Source organism: Dendroctonus ponderosae, unplaced genomic scaffold (assembly GCF_020466585.1).
Source record: "Dendroctonus ponderosae isolate FM_Combo_2020 unplaced genomic scaffold, Dpon_F_20191213v2 Dpon_F_20191213_2, whole genome shotgun sequence".
NCBI classification, from domain to species: domain Eukaryota; kingdom Metazoa; phylum Arthropoda; class Insecta; order Coleoptera; family Curculionidae; genus Dendroctonus; species Dendroctonus ponderosae.
Genome location: NW_026018165.1, coordinates 15982130 through 16000444, shown reverse-complemented (window position 1 = coordinate 16000444; position 18315 = coordinate 15982130). Strand labels below are relative to the sequence as shown.

Here is an 18315-nt window from a genome sequence, read left to right as displayed (position 1 = left end):
TTCCCATCATTTTTTCCGAAGACGCTTCTTTGCGGAACCCGGCTGCTAAACTAACTTTTTGCGCTTTTTTCTTCTGGTGATTATTCGGGTAATAAATGACGTTAGGCCCGAATCCTTTTAGTCCTATAAATTCTAATACCAGTCTCTTCACCAAGGTGTCATAGAGGCGACGGACTCCTAAAAGACGATTCGTCTTGGTTACTCAGGTTATTTGTTATCAGAGTGCAGGCACGTTTTTGCTGAGTTTGTCTCGCGACAGCTCGACACAATAAACTCTCCGCTCATCCCTCAAAGATTAAGGCCAGGATCTAGGTGTTTCGAAAATCAAAGTCCCGCGAAACAAATAGTTTAATGCGTGAAGGTTTTCTCAAATTTTTCAACCGTTGAGCACCAAAATCCGGCATTCTTTTGCCGGATGTTTAAAAAAGATTGATGATGGGGCTGTGTTATAAAGGCCCACGTTTCGCGCTTCATTTGCTCAAATTAAACAATGCATTCGAGGAGCATTTCAGGAGACGGAAAATGCACTTTTCAAGTATGCCACTCATCACTTAAATGTCTTGCGAAGCAGGATGGATATTAAAATGATTTATTACGAAATGTATGACCCGACCCATCTGTGCAAAGGCATCTTTAAGAATTAGAAAGCCGCTAGAAGGCAGTTTACGAGCGGATTAAATTTTTCTGCCAACGACCACATACCGAAGAGATGAGATTGGAAAGAAACAATCATTCGCTCGACGAGGAGGAAAGTGAAAGGCCGACATAATCCTTTGACATTTCGGTTAATACACGTAAAATTGTAAATCCGTCAATGACGTCCTTGCGAAGAAAAAATCATTTAATCATCAGAACAATACCAGCAATGTTGGTACAAAGGAGTTTTTCAAATGGAGCCGCTATCCGGAAGTCTAAGTAATATTTCCAAAAAATTTGTTGGCCCAGCAAACAAGTAGCAAATATTTTTTTCTTCATAAAGCGTCATCTTTCAGCTTCCTCCTGGTTGGTGATGTCCCGGTTGAAATACTTAATTTCACAAATTAATTAATTAACGTTGTTTGTTTAGCTGTTTTATTTATTACACAAGCAAAAAATATGTCTGCTGGACCCTGGACCAATTTCCTCCAGTTGCATAGAATCGAACCGTTATATTTTCCTGTTTTCAACAGTAATCGCATTTACCATTAAAAGGGTTAACGAAATGAACCCCTTCATGCGTCCCAAAAACTCACATGGAGAACAAAAGCCATTGGACTCGATTCGCGTTCCTGTGTTGTAAAAGTCTGCTTTATAGGCTTGTTCTACATTGATTTTGAAATGAAATGAAAACTAGTTGAAAATGAAGAGTTCAAAAAATGTTGTTGGAAAAGTTGGAATTTTTTTTTAAGTTTCTGGGGAGGTGGATAAAAATGTAGAAAAATTGCGAAAATAAGTGGTTAACAGCTAAATCAAGAAATCCGCGATTTTTTTAAACCTACAAAACCATATAAAAAGGCAAAAATAATTGCGAAATTTATATATTATTTCAAGTATTTATTGGCCACTAAACCAAATTAGTTGACATCGAAGAATGTTGCGGAGAAAGCTGAAAATTGGAAATTTCAAATTTCTTGTTCCAAAAGCTGAGCTGCGTCCAGAAAAGTTCAAAATGAAGAAATTCTTTTTCATCACGGTCTCGAAATTTCAGGCCCTCCACTTTCGGTTAATGTCCGTATAATGTTTATGAAAATCTGACACTTCAAAGTAGTCACATTTTCATAAAAAAAAAGTTTTGTGGCATCCGCATGAAATAAATATTTCAATAAATTCACATCCTAATTAAATTCAATTCCAGAAATGGTCCGCAACAGATTTTTTATAAAATGGCAATTTTAAAACCTGGCATCAAGTTGCATCAGCAAAAGCCATCGAATTTTTGTCGAGTCTTCGTCGAAAAAATATAATCGGATGTAAAATACCGCAATGTCTGCACTTAAACTCCACAAGTTTTAAACCCACAAAAATGGGTTTAATTACAAATGAAAGCAGGTAAAAGTTAAATAAAATGAGTTTAAACTATTTTTTAAAATAAATTACCTTTTTTGGAAACTTGGAAAAATGTTAAATTATTTAAAAAATTAGTTCACTTTTGAAAAATCATCTTCTGTCACCAGCCTCTAAACATGATTTAAAGCCAATCCAAAAACCAGAAGGCGCATAAAATTAATTAAAAAAAAGTCAGTTAATTGGATTGTGGTTGTTTTGGTCTAAATCAGTCGTAACCGACCAAACCGAATAATTTACTGGAAAAAAATCGATTGTTTGCTGAAGGTGCGTGAGTGCAGGGAAGTTTGCCGGTTTTAACGTAGCCCAAAAAGAGCAGATGCGAAAACTACCAGCAGGAACGTCGATGAGGTTACGACAAACTCGTCTTCAGTTTCAGTTCGCCGTAGTGTGTGTAAGAGTACAGTTATTTCGATTTGATACCTAAATAACTCGTCGATCGTCGAACTCTCAAAGCAACCACTTATCGGAATGAGTGTCGTCAAATTTCAGTGAGTTTCTGAATGTTTTCGGCAGTTTTTTTCTCGAGTGCATCGATTTCGAGGATTACCGGCAACACTCACTAGCAGGACCTAACTTTGCCCAGTTATTGAATGTAAGTGTTGGTTAAATGTATCAAACAAACTGGTTTGATCTCACAAGACTCAAGGTAGCTTGAATGAATATCCGCAGGGAAAAACTGCTTTTTCCATTCAAACTGGTGCTGAGGCTCTTGATTTAAAGCAGGAAAATTAATTGATTGCAAATATGTGTGCAGGATTCATGGGGGTGTAACTGAGTGTTAAAATTTGCCAGCATTTGAACAAATTTTGAGAATCCCGTTCACTAGAAGGAAGCAGTAGCAGGAAGTAGTTATTGCTTAATTTGGTCATTGGGCGAATTGAAGCACTTGAGAATGGACGAACACGTTGAAACTTTAATAGCTCGTAAATGATGGCTAAAGTAAACTATGAGAACAAAAGTAACCGAGAGAGGGTTTTTAATCCTGAAATTTTTCAGTTCAAAATCCACTTTTGAATGAAAGAAAACATTCTTTGCCAAGGTCGAAAAGTACCTAGAGGCGCAAGTTTTTCAGCAAAATGCACCAACACATCTAAAAAAATGTATTTTGAACATATTGGAGTTTTGCAGTGCACATAATTGTTTAGTTAGTTTTACCTAATTAGAATTAATCGAAATATCTCTGAAGCAAATAAAAATTGCACTTGTACATATGCTTATTTTGCTTATTCTGGTTCGTCTTACACCTACCTCTAAAATATTCCGTTTCCTTCCTTCCAAAATTTCACTTCTGATTAATTAGCTCGGTAGCAAAGGTTCAAAAGGAAAAAATATATTTCCAGGCCCAGACATAATTTATGTAATAACAGTTAATGTAAAAAAAGTTGAGAATAATCCAATTCAACTCACCGGAAGAAGCAACTCATTTTCAAATCTCATTTAATTTCTAAGTCAACTTGCAGTCTTCTTTGGACAATTTCCATACCTAAACAAACTACCAAAATTTCTGCATCAACTTGACTCAAATCTGATAAATCTCACTGTAAACATTTGCTCGTTAATTGCCAAAATAAATCACTTTTTGACTGATTAACTTCATATTACGAAAAGCCACCGCAAGACGTGTTAAAATCATTCTGAAGATCAACAGATCAAAGTGAAGGCGCTCAACTTGCGGCTCCCGCAAGAAGCTTAATGGCGCTTTTTCCTTTATTTATGCCCATTCAAAATTGTAAAGAATGTTTGTTTGCCACTATTAGTGTCTAGAAAACAATGTTTATTATATTATAATTAACTGGCTGGTTTGTGGCTCCGTTTAAACACACACTGTTAATGATAGTTGCAAATCTAGTATTTTAACCGCGAGGTTTTTCCAAAAGTAATGTGTTTAACTCTTCATATGAGTATGCTAAATAACAAATTTCTCCAACATTTTCATAGGCAATTTCACCTGGATCTTTGCAAATAAACGTCGCTTTAACTTTCACAGTTTCGTTTACGTTACATGCGCTAAATATCCACGATTAAGCCCACTGTTTAACTGAAAAAAATCGATTACCACCATCAAAAGTCCAGCACATTTTCACATTTTGGGAACATGGCTATTTAACTATACGCAAGCTTGGGGAAATAAATAGAAAATCGTGTCTGCCATCGACCAACCAAACGTTAATTAAATGGCTCAAACACGAGTGTCGACAATCAAACTTGTGGCCTAAAATAAGTAAAACATCGAGGAATCATGTAGTTAATATATGCGTTTATTATTCAGAGCTTAAAGCCGACGATAATATTTTATTGCTGCCGTTTCTTGGCCATTGAATTTATGTGGCTTTTTCCATGTGAAATAAAGCAAGTAGAGGTAGATAACAATTTAATCAGGCAACTACTTGGCTTTATGTGGCATATGAATATGTTAATTAATTAAATGCTTAGAAGGAATGGCTGCAAAGGCATAAAATGGAGGTTAATGCGATAAGCAAAAATTATTAAAGAAAACGCATACAAAACATAAAAAGCGTTTCAAATGTTTCATCCACCAGTTGCAACTGCCAGAATCTTCAAATATGGCTTAATACAAGAATAGAAACCACCAAAATATTTATCATACAACTCTTATTCATATTTACAACCTGATTCTTTGCGCTTTATCCAGTAGAATTCGATGACTGTTATCTACTTTAACTGTTTCTTCCTTAACATCTGCCCTGCTTGATGCATAACTGTAAACTCTGCCACTGTAAATCATGCCATGAATATATTGCATATACTGTTTCATGGTTCATCTGAAAAACTATATTTTGTGTCTTTGAAATGAGACTGAAATTGCCGCGTTTTTCGGGCTTTCAGGTCGTCTTGAAAAATAGTTTCTGAAACGTCGAGAAAAAAATGTTCCACGAGGGCTTAAAAGCCCGAGAAACCCAACAGTTAGAAGCAATGGCGAAACTCTGTTTCCAAAAAATGTTTTTCACATGTGCAAGCCATTCGCATTTATTACACACATTTTCACACCGAATAACTAAAGCGAACATTTAAATAATGGGAAAAACGCCGATAAAAACGGAAAAAGAAAAACAAATAAATATTACTTTTATCGAGTATTTTGTTTATATTTGCGCAATAAATTTAGCATCCCCACATTGGACTGGGCTGAGTATTAACTTTAAAATAACAAATCGGTTGGCTTAATAAAATTAAAGCTTAATTGCTTTCAAATGCCTGGCAGCATAATTTCGGTGGAAAATCGCTGTTTAAAATTCGCACAGCCTTCAAAAGCAAACATTCATAGTGTGCCTGCAAAGAAATCAAAATGAAATATTTGCTGAAAATCATTAACAACATTGTTTATCATGCACAGAAATATGCGTTCATTATACCTAGATTATATAGACCAGAATGTGGGGAATTTGTTTTAATAACGTACATTTTGAATTGGGAATTTACTTTAAGTTGCGAAGTGAAATGTGCTTTCCACTGTTACTTTTCGAAAATAATTGTGGTGAAAATCCGGAATATTTCCTAAATTTTTGTATGTAATGTGCATTCCAAATGTATTCGAAGCCTATAAATAGAGAAGCCATAAACCTATGAATTATCATTAAAACTACCCCCTGCAAATGTACATCGAATTGATGCCGCTCACTTTGTGTGACCATTTATTGAATTTGGTCATTTTCCGTAATGATAAAACTGACCCAAAGCATTACCTAGCGCTTAATAGTCTTTTTGAGTTGCAAAAACGCCTTCATTAAAGCTTCCACTTTGACGCAAGTTTTAGTTGCGAGTTTCACCTTTTTATAGGTGGATTGATTTCAACTTTCAAATTCGCTCTACGCCTAATTTAACTCTTTCAATATTCCCTCTTGAATTCTAAATTTGAAAGCGAAGGCGTTTTGACACCGTAAATCTTCTTAAGACTAAACTTCTCAGGTGTTAAGTGAGTACTTCGGCAAACTTCGACTGGTGATAATAAAACCGTGCTCTATTACAAAAATATTTGGCAGCTATTAAATAGAAATCTTTGTCAGTTAGTCAATTGATTTTAATTGAAACCTTAATAGCGAAACAATGTACTTAAATTAAACGTTGTTAACAATTTTGAGTGCTTCTAACTTAACAAGTGCTGACAGGCTTTAGTAGCTATTTTCGGGCATTTATAATAAGTTTATTCTATTAGGCCGGAATTAATTGCAATAATGATCGATCAAATATTAAATGAACATTGCGGATGGAAATTGCCAGACAATAGTTGATTCGTGTTATCTAATTAGCCCTTTTCCTAGCTTGGTATAATTGCGAATTTGAGTGAAATAAATTTTAAATATCGCTTGCTTCCATGTGCCAAATTAATCATCAAAACGACAGCATTTATATTTTTCACTCATGAGTTTAACATTTAATAAATGAAGAGTTTTGGAAAATAACAAAATATTTTTTGTGTCGTTAATAGGGACAATTTTGCCAAAAATTGTCGTCCAATGAAGTGAAAACTGAAAACTAAAAAATTATTTTTCTATTGCTTATGTTTTTGAAATTCGAAATCAACAAGTCACAGGCAATTATTTTCAATATGCTCAAAACGATTCCATGCAAGTCGGGTTTTATCAGCGAAATGCAACAAGGTGCATAGTCCAAACTACATACTAGTTAGTTATTATTAATCATTGAAATAAATGGTTTTGCTGTTAAACTTTTTCCATTTCTTATCTCGGAGTTGTTCCACTCGCATTAGGTGGGCGGGAGGCAACATCGGATATGTTGTAATCAGAATGATGCCAGCAAATCATATGAAACTGATGATGGTCCAACAATCAATTTGTCCAGTAAACTACGCTAGTTAATTGGCTGAAAAATTATGCCTCAATTTTTAAAGCGAAAAAAAATTGGGTGGCACGCCTCATGTTCCCGGAACAATTTATATCTTATCAGGTTAATTGCTTTCAACTGTATTAAGAACGTATTCATAATATTCCATTTTAGTTCTAGTATATTCACATATTTCATGTGAAATCAACATGCAGCCGGAAGCATGCGGGATATCATTATCGCATAAAGAGAGTTAAATTAGGGCATTTCGCTTTTGAAATTTTTAATGGCCGCATATTCGATTTAGTGTATTTTATTCTATTTCTACCGAACATTGCTCGATACACATCTAATGGGGTGCATTAGTGATAAAATGGGTTTCAAATTGTAAATTTCCTCACAGATTCTTCACTTGATACCGGTAACTTTTGTATTTTGTTGCAACAATGGTAGTAAAATGAGTATATTCACAAAAATTCTCACTAAACTACCAATCTGGTTATACAATTGCAGTCAAATTTCGTGGAATTTTTATTGAAATTGCACAACTCGTTTTTTTTCTGCATAACTATTGGCTTGAAAATTAGCCCATTCCTGTACTTACGCGCTTTCTTTAAAAAATGCTTAGTTACTAATCAAGAGCAAGTAGACACTTACAAATTTCACAAGGTATAGCAGAGACTTAGGTGCAAAACTGCTCCAATTTTTACGGAAATCGCACGATATCCTGATTTTTTCTGTTGGGCCAAAGTGGTCTAAAAAAGTACGTTTACACATAAATGCGCGCTTGCTTTAAAGAATTCGTAAGTACTGATTCAAAGTGAGTAGAAGCTTGAAACTTTTTCAGTATCTACCAAGTACTTGGATATAAACGTAGTCAATTTTTATTAAAATCCCACCGAATCCTCATTTATTAAAGCTGGATGAACGCCGATCTAAAAATTAAGGTTTTACCATTAATTATCTCTTTTCTTTAAAAATTCTTAAGTACTATTATAGGAACTTGAAAGTGTAAAAAATACAGCAGGCACTTGTGCCCAAACCCCCTAAGTCTTTGTATGAAATAGGAGGAAATCCTGATTTTTTCTCGCTGGGTAAACGCCGGTCTGGGGATAAACGTGTTCAAATAAATGAGCGTTTTATTTAAAAAAAAAATGCAGATACTGATCTGGAGCAAGTAGACGCTTGAAAGTTTGCAACAATATAGCAGAAACTGGGATTTAAAACTTAGGGAAATTTAATTAAAATCGCCAGAGATCCTGATTTTATACTGCTTGATAAAGGCGGGTCTTAGAATGAACTTTTCCCACATCACTGAGCGCTTGCTCAAAAAATTCGTGCTCAGTACTAATCTGCAGCAAATGGAAACCTGAGAGTTTCCAAAGAAACAGTAGATATTTGAATCAAAACTCATGAGTTTTTCCTTCAAATATTAGAGAATCCTGATGAACTTCTACCTGACATTCAACAACAACTCTTGATTGATTCTCAACTTGATAACAATCAATTCAACTCTCTCAATATGGACTATGAATCATTTTTTTTAATTCAGGATCTAAATATATTTTTCATGCGTCATTGACAAGAAAGCGCTTGTATTGTCCCAAAAGCATGAAGCAAAATCGTTTAAGTAGGTGGGCCTTTATGGTTTGTTTTTTTCGATTTCAGTGAAAGTTTCCAAATATTTATCGCAAATTGACCTCAATGGGGGTTTGTAACTCAAATCTGTTGCTAAATGCATTCATTTTTTTGGTACGGTTTCACATTCCTCAAATCAAAAATTTTAATTATTTTCTGTTTTAAAATATTTTGAAAAAGCTGCAAAGCTAATTTCCACTTTAGGGATAGTGCAAATATATTACTGATTTACTTTTCGCATTACACCGGAACGACCGAAACCCAAATTTATTGGGAATGAATCATTTGGCATGAATCTTTAGTCAGTGCCAAATGTATAAACAATACAATTGGCACCCATACAAATACCATAAATAATATTAATACAACCGAATCGGTTGGTTGCAGTTTTAAATGCATTTTGCGGTTTCTATAGAGGAGTTCGGACGTTTTTAGTTTGCTAACTAGACCACAACCGTGCCCCAGCAATTTGGTTGAAATAGAAAAAGTGCCAAAACACATTAATTTCAATTAACCACATATTGAGAGTCATTTTGAAGCCCCGTAATTACGTTTTCTGTTTTCTTCAAGGCAAACATTTATATTTATGCAGGATAATAATCCATCATTGATGGCACATCGAATGAAGGCTACCACAGCTAACAATTCATCAAACTGGGGTATTATTAAAATGTATGTATATTTATTTATTGTCGATTTCCTAGACACACATAGAACGGCCTATGAAAGTCAAACAGTAAATTAACGGTGCCAGTTGGTTCGAGAGAGTAATCTTATTGAGAACTAACTGGTGTCACATGTTTATTGAATGAGGCTAACGATTCGTCTGTGAATTGAATTTTACAATTCGAAATTGTCTCGGGCTTTTGCAATCAACCTGCATTTTTCGTGGGCAATTTTCGCCATGTGGCAAAAAATCCTTTCAAAACTGATGAGGTGAGCGGACAGTTACACATTGTTTTAATCTAGCATTTAGCTTCATATGCAATTAAGAAAATTAATTGGGTATTTGCGAGATGAAATCTAATTTTGCTTTCATCTGCCGCGGGTTAGATTGAAGAGATGAGCTGCTTAAACAACTTAAGTAGGACTGCAAAATTGGGTAATCGTGTTTAGGGCCAAATTAAGGGGCCTGTTAACTTGCCGAGTTGCAAATTATTAGCTGTCCAAAGTTCGGGAAAAATCTAATCTGAGACAAAATGCAGGTTTCAATCCAACCTTCGTCGTAGTTAAATATCCATAAAATGATTATTTTCCCGACTAATTCGATCAAAATAAAACATCCTGTACTCAACTTAATACCCTAATCATGCTCAGATTTTCCTTTTATTTGGGTTCATTGAAAAGTTCACCAGTTTCATTTACCTTGATGTTATTGGCAACTTTTTTCAAAGCAGCAAATTTTGCTAACTGTTAAGTAATTTTGCCAGTGCATACTAATTAAAATAAAGTATCCGCCTGCCGTAATTAGCATCAGGATATTATTAGTACAGAATTTAATTATAGCAATAAACTTTGATTGCTTCACAGAGGATTTAATGTGCCAAGAAATTAGCAAATAATAGAAATGACTGTTACAACAGGGAAGTTAATTCAATGCGGCATTGTTTGGATTTTTCGGGCTCAGATTTGATTCATTGTTGGCTGAAGGAAAATGAATCATGTACATGCGTGCACAGTATATAAATAGTGTCGCATCTTGCATCTTGTGAACCCTGCAGGTCCCTACACTGTTAAAAATGAGTTGAAAATTCAGTTACTTTTCAGTAAGTTTTGTAACTGAAAATTCAGTTTTTGGTTGTTGAAAATTAATTAATTTCAGTGTTCTTATTGAAAATTCACTAACATGGAACTGAAAAGTTTTCAGATCTTAGCATATTTGCAGGTACTGATCCGGAACACCTCTGAACCCTGCCCTTACCATGCGGAAAAAAATCAAGATTCTTATCTATTCTTCTACTTCTATTTCTTCTATTCTTCTTCTATTTGAATAAAAAACTCAGAAGATCTGGACGGAAGTGTATGCGATATTTTTCGAAATTTTCAAAGTTTTTAGTTGCTATAATTGGTACTTGCGATTTTTTTGAACTTTATTTTGAGACTCATTTCATAAGTTTGAGGTCCACGTATCTGCTACATCTTTAGACATTTTCTAGTTCCTCCTTTCTGCAAATTTTTTCTGACGAATTTTGCAACGGTCGCATGTACGTGGAAACGTTAATTTTTAGGGCTTCATTTACTCAGAAAAGAAAAAATTCAGAATTTTGTGGTATTTCAATGGAAATTTGATGAGTTTCGTACTTACGTGTCTGCTGTAACTTGTGCAACTTTGTAGCTCCTAATTGTTGTCGGTTAGTTCCTACAAATTTGGAAAAAAGTGGGCTTTTATGAAAATTTGCATTTTTTGACCAGAGAGTAACCTTCAGCATTTATCGTGCAATAATAAATCAGGATTATCTGAGATTTTAATACAAATTTCACCAGTTTAGACCCAGGCACCCGGTATAATTAGTGAAATTTTCAGGTTTCTGCGGGCTTAAGATTAGTGCTTTCGAATGTTTTGTGCAAGCGCGCACTGATGCGGGCAGGTTCATTTTTATACCCGCATTTATCAGGCAATAAAAAATCAGAATTTCTGACGCTTTCATTGAAAATTTCCTAACTTGGAGATCCAAGTGTCTGCTATATCATGTGAAACTTCCAAGTGTCTACTTGCTTTGGGCTTATATTTACGATTTTTAAATAAAACTCGCTTTTATGGGGATACGTTCATTTTTAGACCATGGTTTGTACAAGAACAAAAATGTGTAATTTCAACAGAAATCTTGCAGGTTGTGAATTTAGGTGTCTGTTGTATATTTTGAAACTTCCAAGTTTCTAGTTGCTGCAGATTAATACGCACGGTCTTAAAGAAAAGCACAATTCTATGTGAATAATTTAATTTTTATACGATCATTTACCCAGCAGTAATAAATCAGGATCTTGTGCGATTGCAATCAAAATTTTAGCAGTTTTTGTGTTAACTGTCTGCTGAATCTAGTCCAACTAGCTGTTGAAAATTTAAAGTTTCTATTGGCTGTACATTAGTACTTTCGAATTTTTTAAGGAAACGGCGAACTCGTCTTAAGCCATCGTTTACCCAGTCAACAAAAAAGTGTGTTTTCTCAGAACCAACAAAAAACAGCAAATCAATAACTAAAAATTTTCCATAAATTCCTGGATATGAGTAGGAAAACTCATATTAAATTAACGTTGCAACCATTGGAAAAACTTCCATATTTTTCCTGTACGCAACTGATTCAAAGCTGAACATGTGAGTCTACACAAAGGCAAGTTATTATTGGTAAACAAAAGCAATTAGTGACACAAAGAGGAGAATGATGATAACAGGAATAAAAATGCAAGCCTTTAACCGTACTTAAAGCAAGAGCAGTTTGAATGGATAAATTGCTCGATGAAAAGGAACTGATTTAGCTTATAAGCCAACTTTGGTTATTCGTGTGCTCTCGTTGAAGCACAACTCCGGAATAAAACTTCTCTTCGAATTTTAGATTATTTCATCTGCTACAGATCTGTGCATATTTAATTGTCTGCCCGCAAATGCAGCAGATTTATCGAAGTTGAAACATTTTATTATATCTGCGCTCTAAATATAATTGATTTGAATACCGTCCATGTAGACGCTCGTTCATCCAATATAAAACAAGTAAAACCAAAGTAAAACATATGGCGAATAAACACCAAAATATGATGAATTCCTATAATGCGGACCACTGTAGCGTGTTTGATAGTCCTTTGAATCTCTAGAGAAATTCAAGATACATCCTGGCTTTAGGGAAGGGTCGATAGAATGAATGTACGTGCAAAAGTGATAAATGATATAAACGTTTTGGTTGGTGTTTTCGACTATAGGCAGGGGTTAAAAGATAAAATTGACGCTTAGAAGGTGCCCTTGTTTGTGTAAGAAATTAATTGAAATTACTCGAACTGTGACGGAGGGTTGTGGCAAATGAAACTGTGAGGAAATTGTGCAAAAATCGTGTAGAATATTTTCCAAAAGCCATCGATTGCTTGAAGTAAAGCCCATAAACTAGCCTGATTATTAATTAACGGTGCCTTTGAATTATTCCCCAGGGTATAACAAAGCACTACACCAGCCCCTCGAAGCTACGTATGTTTCACAAGAGTGATCAATAAAAGTGGCTCCCTATAAGGCGTTAAATAAACTGGAACGTAAACGCACCTTATTTCATTATCTCCACTATCCAATATCGGGAATGCATTAATTCGGTCCGGAAATGAAGTAGTTTTCACTTTTTGTTTCATTGCGAAAAAAGTGGAGTGAATGAAATTGTGCGCAGTAAATCTACTTGACCTTTTCTTTATGGGGTGTTTCAGTGCGCAAAAAAGCTCCGAACATTCTCAAGTCTATTACAGATAAATGTGCTTTTGGGTTCTTCGAATGTTGCAGCAAATTTATCCGGTGGGGATACGAGAAGCTGTTAATATCTAATGGAGGACGTTTTAGTTAAAAGGGTCTTCATTAGGCGCGTAGCACTGGGAAACTTTATAAAAAAAATCAACGCGGGAAAGTCCCATTTTTTCATTATTCATTAGGCAAAAAACCAGCCTGGTTAATTTAATAATGAAGTTTTCAGCTTCCAGCCTTGCAGTCTTGTTTCTGCCAGTGTATCCGGCAATTTCTAGCGGGAACTGTTAATTTAAAATTGTCGTGCGTTAATGATGGACGTTGAATGATTACTGCCATTACAGCCACTTACCGGGTATTATAAACCCACTATGGGCCGCCGTAAAAGTCGACTTCACTACCTGCAATATGGAAGACATTGTCCACTTAGGTGCCCGCATTGCCAATTAACCCAACCTAGATTTCGTGTATGTACACGACGTGATAAAAATGTAAGTGTTTGGCTGCTTGTAACGAGATCGTTGAATCAAGTTGCTTTTTGCGCCTACAAGAACATACTGAATGGAAAGATGTTATTGTACATCCGAAACTATTACAAGCAACCGTAGAACAGAGTGCCTAAATGGAGCGTTTTCCTGGAAGCCCCTTTGTGAATGTAAAATCAAACCATAACATGGAACGTTTTAGTCTATGCTAATAAAAACACAGCAACAGTCAAGTCAAAAACAGGCCGGGTTGGTATCGAAATAATATCAGCCTACCATGGAGACGCTGTATTTGCATACACTGTATGTAGCTATTGGAATTCCGCAGTAAATTGCCTCAAAATGTACAAAAACCGCAACTAAACTATGCGAAGATAAGAAGGCAAATGTTTTTAAATGTGGGCAAAACGGGTTTTTATCACTGAAACAATTAGCATCGATTATTCATTAGTAACGAATAGATTTGGTCACTAATGTCTTCATACGAGGTCAAGTGTTTTTAATTTTTGCTTTGAGTCATTAGTCTGGCCATTAGCCCGGGGTAGCCAAGCATGCACATTGCTATTATTAATACATTAATTGTGGTTTAGTTTCCAAAATTGATGTTTTTCCAATGTCCGACTAGAAACTGTAATCATCAGTGTTAAACTGTTAAAAGCTTAGATGGAAATATCCATCAGAGTTGGTTAACACATTCGCAGCGCCGTTGAGGGCCATTGAGAAGAAACCGTTGCTTCGCATGAAATCATTCCTATATTATTCATGTGCCGATATATTCATAATATTGAAAAACTGTTACCGTCATTGTGCCGGACAAAGCGGGGAAAAATGTAATCAAATTGGACAACAGCGAGATTTTGCAGGAATTTTTCAATATATAACAAACTTCACCTGATATTAACCACAGTGCTCGAGTGGACAGGTTCTTTATATATTGGTGCATTTGTAGAAGTTTCTTGACTGTCCAAACACGGAAAATTGGAGGCAAATCGGACTACAGATCTTGCAAGAATTGGCAAATTATTTTGATACTAATTCACGATCAAAAACCGATTGATGATTGAAAATTTCGTCATTTGCAATCGTTAGCCGATGCAGGCGGGATTTTTTGGCCAATTTGTTTCAGAGAATGGAAATATTTTACAGGAATTAAGTTTTCGTTGTGTTCTATTTCATGCAAAACCGCCGGCAGGAAACTTTTTCAGGAATTAATAAAATTTCTCATTTTGTGAATTGACTACAGCCCTCGGGCAGGCCGGTTTTCAAAACGTCGTCGTGCCCAATCCGAAACTGGTAAAAGCGTCTTCTTTGGCTCATGTAGAGACGCTACTTGATTATACCAACCCTGCAAATTACAAGTACATCAGACGAAACAAATACTTTTCAGGACATTTCCAAGATTCATTCGACACCAGCTGAAACCCTTCAGCAGCCAAGTTTTCAAAAAACCCTCACGCTCAATCTAGAACAGGTACTCACTTGTTTCTAGGGTAAATTTTCAAAGTGACTTCACGGTGCAAATGCTGAAAGTTTGAAGTAATTCGGTCATCAGGAACATTTTTCAGGGGTCAATCCACTTTCATTCGATACTAACTAAGGGTCTTAAGCAGACTAGTTTTAATAGCAACTGTGTCGTTTACCCAAGCCTTAATAGTGCAGTCGGATTAGACTTTAAAAGGCCTGTTTGGGGCACTAAATAGATGAAGGTCAGAATATTGGGACAATAGTTTGAACGCGATTTCCAGCTGTGGAACATTGTTTAAATAATTAGGGAAAGTGCGAAAAACCGTTTTATGCGCATAATTTTGCTACTAAGATGCTACTCAAAAAAAGTTATCGTGAGACTTTTTGAAGCAAAGCTGAATTAATTATAGGATATTGAAAAAACGCTTAAATCGGTGGTTTTTTTAAAAGTGGAAATTTTCAAATTCACTCACTAGTTTTCAAAAATTCATCACGTCCACGCCTGAACCGGTAGAAAATTGTTTTTCCTCTCACTGATAGACTTTACTTGGCTGAGCCAAACCTCCGGATTTCAACCAAATCAGACTTTGGATAGATTTTTGCGGAATTAACAAACGGTTCGAGTAGAGTGGCATTCAAAAATTCTCCATACTGAATCCAGAGCAAATACAGGTTTCTTTCCCAGGTAAAAACATTACTGAACTGTGCAAATCTTGTAAGTTTCAAGCAAAATGTTTCTCAGAAAGTTTCCAACGACTCACAGCTTATTAATGAGTTTTCAATCACCTGCTAGAACAATCAAATGAAAGCATCCATTTAGCTGGCGGCTGTGCAGAATTCATCATCCCATATATAAAACAGACAAAAACAACATGAATGCGTATTTATAAAAGTTCTGAACAAACTCAATCAACGTAAGTTGGACGCGCTAATCAAGCAAACACAAATCAAATATCTGTTATTTCTGCAAAAACCTGCCAGTGTATCTGGTATGATTAATGTTAATGAGTTCCAAGCAGTTCAATAAAATTAATTAATTGAAAACTATGGCAAATAATGGATTAATTGTTACTGCAATAAATAGTTCATTGTCGATACAATTATTATCCAATAAAATACATCATATGCAAATGACGCAATGCGTGAAACCCATCAGTAATAAGCTTTTCGTTTCATTTAATTATTTTCAACGTAGCGCAATTTGTTAAAAGTGAGAGGCAAATTGTGCAGAAACTGCATTAAATAGAACATCAGATCATTTACAGGAAAATAATGAATAAATTGGAATTGAATTTCAGCTGAATGAGTTTGGGTGTATGAATAATAACAAGATCAGTTGGATGCGTTTAGATCAGTCACGCAAAAAGCTTTTTAGTGATGAAATAAAGAAATCAATAGATTTATTAGTGGTTGGTCTAATTATGCAATGTAATATTGCAGATATTGGGATTTTCAACAACTCAATTTATTGCCCGTTCACTTCCAAAGATGTGCGTTGTTATTTAATGAAATTAATATGGATGATGAAGAGGCTCTTAAGCAATTCTAGACACCTAATTGATGGACTAGATTTGGTCAATAAATGAAAGCAATGTTCCACTTGTATATCTTTTGCGGTTAGTTCTTTGTTTTGCATGGTAGTTCAACACGTTGAATCAATTGAAAATTGTCATTAATTGCCTCCTGCTCATTAATGCACTCATCGAAGCATCAGATTGCAATTGATGGTCATATTTCAAACTCCCATTCAACTTCACGCATCGATTCGATTGTTAGTTAGCCGGATACGAAACTTAAGTAAACTCATTGCCACTGACTTCCTCAATTGCCCATATATTCGATGACCCGCCATCAATTAGCATTGTTCCGTGTAATTGCCATTGTTACAACATCAATTAAAACAGTAAAATCAGAATGAGTGAAACAATTAGACGATAATTCGATGTGTAATTGTTGTCCTCCAGTTCGATTTTGTAGGCTATTGAACTAGTTTTTTAGCTCCACATATTTACATATTGGGTGCAGCAAACCCCCAGACTGTAATTTGCATTGGCATTGAATTGTTTTTTTGGTTTCAATGAAAAAGTCCAGAGGTTAAAATTATTGATATTCTTAACTGAAAAAGTTTGCAAGTCGAACTAACGATTGAGACCGTAGGTGCGCCAAACATTTGCAGTACGCGTGAAATGGGACGAAAATCCCCACAGTCCAACCAACAGATTCAGTTTGTTGGAAATTGCTAAACACTTAAAACGGAAAAATGTCTGAATTTGGTTGAAAGTAATTTTTTGCCAGTTCAAGAAGAGGATTTGAAGGATGGTCGTTGGAGAGAGTTTCGCTCACGTCTGCCTTCCTGCTTCGAAACAGTTCGATATTCGTTCGTGACGATAAAGAATGCGATTCCGAATAAAAAAATTGAAGCAAAATGTTCATGCAGCTGGAATTACAACGGCCAGTGGCTTAATTTGTTGGCCCAGCTACATTACTGCCGCTCATAAAACATCCCCAAGTGCAGGAATTTATATATTCGGGCAGGTATCATTCTCCCACTGGACCATATTTTACTTTTACTACACAATGGTGTAATTTATCAGATCCTACTGTCTACCTTTATTTCACGTTTTTTTTTTAATCCAGCATGATGAATATTATTTGCACGTACTGTAGAAGCGTACAGATGTGTGCCGAAGAGATTTTTTCGAAACACGCATGTGTTATGGATGTGCATAATACGTGGGCGGACAAGAATTGAAATTTATCGTCTGGTGATCTGTAGAAATATGACCTTTGATTTACAGTCTGAAAGCCCAATGCAAATATTCAATTTTTCCGGCAGTCATTTCAACAACGAATTAGAGAAAGAGTTTCTCCTGCAGATGCATTCATTGATAGGGCTTTATTGCCCCGATTTATAATTTCCCTTTTGAAAATGTGTGCGATTGGTCAATGTGCAGGAAAACCCACCGTTGCAAGTTTAGTTAACCGTTAAATGCACAGAAAAAACTGTGGTAACAAATCCGCTAACTCACTAAAACACGAATAATTCGAAATATGCATGGAAATTTTATTCGTGCACAACAAAATAATGTGAACGTTATCGAGGTATTGCAGTTCATAATGACAATGCCATGAAGGCAGTTTATGTAAAAACGGCTTTTTGTACAAAATTCGTTAATTAATATTTATTATGCGAATGGTCCAGGTTCCAAAAAAGTACTGTTAGAGTTAATAACAATAAATTATTCTGATTTAGTTTCCTGACTGCGTATATTTGTTATGATATTCCCATCTTTCCTGGGTCTCAGTCAAAGTGTGAAGTAAAAAGAATATCGTTTATTTCATTACGTTTCCACGCGACAACAGCGCCATCATCAGATTTAAAATTTACACAAACTCATGATTGGTAAAAATCAACGTTCTTTTAGGTCTTTGCCTTCTTGAAACCGTAAA

General features: G+C 35.4%; 1 protein-coding gene across 2 annotated transcripts in view; it reads left to right on the top strand.

The window, feature by feature from the left end:
* Nucleotides 1–2406: 2406 nt before the first annotated feature.
* LOC109542180 (putative polypeptide N-acetylgalactosaminyltransferase 9) overlaps nt 2407–18315 on the top strand; it is a 62723-nt gene continuing 46814 nt past the window's right edge. The window contains exon 1 of one of the 2 annotated variants that reach the window (XM_019911286.2): nt 2407–2638. The gene's annotated coding sequence lies outside the window, so the exon portion shown is untranslated. The remainder of the gene's footprint in view (nt 2639–18315) is intronic. The other variant, XM_019911285.2, reaches the window with a different exon arrangement.